The sequence below is a fragment of the Paramisgurnus dabryanus genome, chromosome 4 (assembly GCF_030506205.2).
Source record: "Paramisgurnus dabryanus chromosome 4, PD_genome_1.1, whole genome shotgun sequence".
Classification (NCBI taxonomy): Eukaryota; Metazoa; Chordata; class Actinopteri; order Cypriniformes; family Cobitidae; genus Paramisgurnus; species Paramisgurnus dabryanus.
This window is the reverse complement of record NC_133340.1, coordinates 44618351-44624350: the sequence shown is the minus strand read 5'-3', so window position 1 is coordinate 44624350 and position 6000 is coordinate 44618351.

Sequence of the window (6000 nt, the reverse complement as noted above, 5' to 3'; positions counted from 1 at the left end):
CATTAGATCCTTTGTTAATGTTTCTGGGGTTGATGAAATTTAAGACTCAAGATTGAATATGCCTACTATAAACTTACAGGTTGTTTACCAATGTTTGTGAATATATGGGCTGTAAATGAGGTACTTTGCACAGTTGATGAAAATGATGATTTAGTGATCAGCTTTTAACAATTTTTTTGTGGATGCTAAATGTTAGCCTGACTACGTCAGACTTTGTACTTCCGCTAAATTTCATTACGCTTCTGTACTCAGTCTGAGATACCTCCCATTCAAACCGTTTTCCTCAGGTCTCAAAACAACCGGCGAATCAATGAACAGAGGGCGGGCTGAGAGCCGTGACGTAGACGCTAAGCGCCGAATGTACGGTTGTAGTTTGTAGTGGACATGGAGGCACAGAAAGCTATTTGCTCTGTTGTGGAGAACCGGCACTTGCCAACTTAATCCCGAACAAGAAAAGTGTTTGTTAAACATTTTGAATGGAGATTATGTTGTTGCCCTACTCCCGACAGGTTTTGGGAAAAGTTTAATTTATCAACTATTATCGATCGTCAGCAAGAAACTGTGTGCAGCACAGCTTGACGTGCACAACAATTGAGATATCATGGAAGGAAATTTCATTGTTCACAGTTAATGGTGGAGGACGCGTGGGCAAACATTCTTTGGTGACGTTCCTGATTAACCAGAAAAAAAGGTAGGAAGATTTAATTTACATATGGTTATGGCCGTCTGGTGGAAGAGTTTGAGTGGAGAGAGGGGCAAGACACCGTAAGGATAGTGTTCAACTAGCTCTGGCCCGATTTACTTTACATAATCTGCAGAAGTCGTTCATAGCCATGTTAACTTCGGTATTTCGCTCGATGGGTTTGTTTTCACATCATGCGTGTGTTTTACAGCAGAAATTTGATGCGGCTGAGCTGGCGCATAACGCACATCATATCCAAACGTTATGTGATTGGCTTACGTTTAGACCAATGATTTTAAACTTCAGACAAGCCCCTCCCACGAGAAGGAAAACGATTGTCAATTATGCCCAGCCAGACTCTGTCTATGAAGCGAAGCAAAATAGCAGAGGATGGTTCTACCAGGCTAGCTAAATGTTTCAATAATTGTGATTTGTGAAATGTAAGAATGTAGAATTGTAACAGAGTTTTTTGGTCTTGCCTATATGGTATAAATAAAGGAGAATTTAATCCTCTCTCTCTCTCTCTCTCTCTCTCTCTCTCTCTCTCTCTCTCTCTCTCTCTCTCTCTCTCTCTCTCTCTCTCTCTCTCTCTCTCTCTCTCTATTTATTTATTTATGAGTTAGAGTTTTTGGAGCTTCAAAAAATAAATTTTCAATGGCTGTTCAAATTATTGCAAAATACATGTTGACAACTTGCCCCTGTACAAACAAACACATCGAACATGCTCAGAAAACATGATAAATTGTGATATTGTAATTTCTTTCTAATTGCAATAAGTTGTTTGAAGGAAGGAAGGAAGGAAGGAAGGAAGGAAGGAAGGAAGAAAAATCATGCAAGAGTCATCATCAGATGATGAAGAGTGCTTCTGCCTCGTCTGTGTAGAGCCATTTTCAAAGAGTCGTCCAAAGGAGACCTGGGTAAAATGTGTAAAATGCAACAATTGGGCCCATGATGCTTGCACCTCAGGCAAGGCAATTTATGTGTGTCAGAATTGTGATTCTGGAGATGAGTCCTATTAGTCATACAGGGCATCTGTTTTGTTCAGAGGTTAAACATGTTAAGTTAAGCAAGTTATCTGCAGCGTTCCATTCAGTTATCTGGTTTTATGTGAAAGCCATAGAACATTTGAACCAAAGTTCAAAGTAACGTGGTCTTGCCACTTAATTGAAATGTGCATTATTTGGATTGAAATAATTGTTTTTCCAGATTCTCCAGGCACGGATGTTTATATTTCCAGTTTGGTTTGAGTTTAAAAATTAAAATCAATATTCACAATTAAGTAGTTGTGTTCTTATTTTTAGATAATCTAGTGTGACAACTTACCCGCCCTAGTGTGACAACTTACCCTCCGATGGGGCAAATTGTCACAAGTGCACAGTCACTATTCAACAGTCTACAACTCTGTAATGAGATAAGATATAAAGATGTTATGAATACAACATATGTGCCCAAGACTTCCTTCTTTCATTTGGTATGAGATTTATACCATTTTGATGTATGGTGCTCAGTAAATGTTAGACAGTGTGAAAAGTGTGACAACATACCCCGCTCTCCCCTACATATTTTATCGTCTGGCATACTTTTATACTTATTTTTTAACACAATTAGAGTTATATTAAATGATATCCTGGCTCTTCCTTGCTTTGTAATGTATTAAATGGTGTGCAGTTTTCTGAAGTCAATCCATAAGACTGCAGTGTGTTTAGCTATCATTGGTTCTAGCAATTTTGGAGCCACCATTTTTCATGTACTCAATCCTCTAGATGTGTTTACATTCAAACTCAGTGTATTGCTTAAAATACGAATTGAAAGACATATTAACTTAATCGTAATGATATCATACTGTATTGATTATGTTTAATTGCTATGTGCTGTGCAGGGGGTCTCATCTAGGATGCCAAATGGTGAAGTACCAACCCTGGCCAAGCTGCACGGAGGTTAAAAGCTGCTTTAAAATATTTTTTTTAAACCCTCAAGAGATCCTGGGGACATTTTGTGCCATTCAATTTTTTTTTAAACATCTTGACTGTGAAGATTAAAAATTGCCCAAAATTGCCAGAGGTGGTTTTTGGTTTTAGTTTTTAAAATTAGCTTAAAATGGCTAAGCTGTGTAAAAAATGACACATGCGATCATAGGGACAAAAAATGCCCCATTGAAAACGATTATACCATTGACCCCCCAATTATCTTAACATAAACTAATGCATACCTTGAGGAGGAGTATGATTTATCAGAGGAATCTTCAGAAGACTTGTCAGAGGGTGAGAGCGGAGGGAAGATGGATGAAGTTGTGACAGGATGGACATAAAAAATTGAAAAATCTTCTGGTCTCCAACAAACACTGTGACGCTTCGCTACATCCCAGCAGTCAGAGATTTGATCCCGGGGCCTACAAACTATGCCACTGCCCGAATCAGTGCCCTGACTTCAAGCTTTTTATTGATGCTGATGCATGAAATCCTGCAGCGTATTGGGACCATGACAAACCTACATGGGAGACAATTGCAAACTGGAGAGATCTGAGACATAAAAACTACAGGCTTTTGTAGGGCTACTCATTTTGGCCGGTGTTAACAGATAAAAATGAATCAACCCTCAGCCTCTGTGAAATCAGGACGGGGCATTTTTCGGGCCTCGTTGTCCCACAAAAGGTTCCACGACATCAGCCGAACACTGTGGTTGGATAATTGTTAACATATTGGCATATAAAGGGTTAATAAAAACATTAATATTTCATATGAATGTTTCAGGCAGAAGTAGTTTTAAAAGACTCTCATTTAAAGTGGAAAAAATATTTTGATGTAAGAGATTTTTAGAGCAGTTTTTGGGAAGGTGTCATTATTTCAGTTTTTTTAAGGATCTCTTAAGGGTTAAGGAACCAACCTGATGATTTTCTGGAGAAACCACATTCTTTTTCACAATGAACCAGAATATCTACATTTAAGCAATTTAAACATTTCAATATGGTTAAACTTTTTACTTGCACGTTACCATGTGTAACTTAAAACCATTACATTTGAAGATTAGAACAACATTGACAGGTGTTTTAATTGTATGCAAAATGCAGAAAGCTAAAGTTTCCACCAGATAATCTTATAAAACAACTTGAAATTGTTTAACTTAATTTGTAAAGTAACATAAAAATATATGCTGAGTTGACATCATTTTTTTTTTATAAAGATGAATCAACACACACAAAAAAGAATGAATCTGCATCAACTCGAGGGTAATCCTGCAGTGAAGCAAAAAAAAAAAAAATGCTTTAAGCTAGATCCTTTGAACAAATGGTGCAAAGAAAAAAGACACACCAATATTCACTTAAGTTTATCTACATTTTCAGTACTTTTTAGTATAATTTCTAATGAATTTCTAACTCATTTTTAAAGCAAACGTAGATTTTAAAGGGATAGTTTGGCAAAAAAGAAAATAACCTCATGATTTACTCACCCTGAAGTCACCCCAGTTACATATGTCCATCCTTTTTTATACAAACACATATTTAGATATTTTCGAAAATGTCCTAGCTCTTCCAATCTTTATAATAAATTAATATAGGGTCCCCACCTTCAAGTCCAAAGAATGTGCATCCATCCTTCGCAAAAGTAATCCACGATGCGATTTTGTAAGAGAAATATACGTACATATTTATATCTTTACACAAAAAATAACTAACTTCCGATAATGCCGCTATCTTAGACTCCTCAGCATTCAGTAGAAAGCATCAGCGTAGTTTACCCTTTAATATATATTTTTATTTTGAATTGAATATTGTTTCATACAGAATTGTTTAAAGTATGTTCTGTATGTAATGCAAGTACATAATAAAAAACTGAAATGACTTCAAGAGTTATCCATTACTTTTTCAGGCAAAGAGGAATTTAATTACAGTAATTCATTACACCCAACACTGTTTGAAAGTCTACAGTACTTACCTTTGAGTATATTTAAATATTTTCTAACTTAAATAATTATTTGTATGTAAATATTTAATAACCCAATTTAAAACATTTAAAGTCCAAAATTCACCTAATAATGTCTTATCACTCCGATCAGTGAATCATCAAAAGAAAAAAGAAGAAAGATGTTTAAAACAGTTGACACTTTTCACAGATGTATCATAGCAAGGTAACAGTAGTTAAAAAAAGAAATATAAATTTCTGATTTACTTAAAGAGATATATAAGATGATGATAGCAACGTGTCTTTAAAAGGGTCTATTGCAAATGTGCCAATTCAAGTAAACATAATTATATATAATGCATATTAATTATGCCAGTGAGGGAAATGTCTTAAAACTTCTTCTGATGAGTTTTTTACAAAACCATACTAACCCTACCAACATAGGCCCTGTATCCAGTACATGCTGTATTAAAGGAAGTATCTACTTTTTAAAAACAGAATAGCATGTGTGGGTGCGGTATGCATACATTCCAGAAATACAGCAAAATCTACCATGTTCTCATTGTAATGCAAATCCTATGGCATGCTACATTAACAATAACCAGGAAAAGAATTTACTCAGGTGTTGGTACAATTAACAAGAACTGACAAGCTGAATCAAGTGTTGTAATTTTTGAGACACCTAAAATATTTTGTGTAAAACCTGTCTAAAGAGCTTGTCATTCTTGCGTCTACTATTTCCTGCATGGACTATTGCAATGCATTTTTTATCCAGAATTTAAATGTAAAACTAAACATACAATTAAATTAATAGTGCTTATCTTGAATTTCAAAATGGTATATCATTAAAATTGGCATCAATTTTTATATAAGAAGAAAACAATTTAATTGCAGATCCTTTTTGTCATTTAAAGAAAAAAATACATTATAAATAGTACACTAATTTGTACTGTACAAGGTAGAGACATAAAAATAACCTGGCATTAGTGTAGTTGTATTATGGTAATACATTACAATAAGCTTGTTTGTTAACATTAGTTCCATTAGACATTAGTTCTAATAGCTAACATGAATGAACAATAAATACTAATTTATAATATCTTTTAATCTTAGTTCATGTTCATTTTTGCATTTACATGCAATTGTATTAACATTAACAATTCTACAGTAGTTCTTGTTCTGGAAATAATACCTTAAATGACAGTTTTGTTGTTATTTAATTTAAACATAAATTAATTTAGAGCTTTTTTACAACGTATGCTCATCTTTTTCTTGTCTGAGAATGTGTATATGTTTTGTAAAGCAATTTTTAAACACTTTTAAATGCGGCTATAAAAAGTAAAGCTTTACTGAGTGTGTACTGGTAATAATTCATATAACAGTTGAACAGTTTCATATAGTTTCATTAAGTGCAAACAT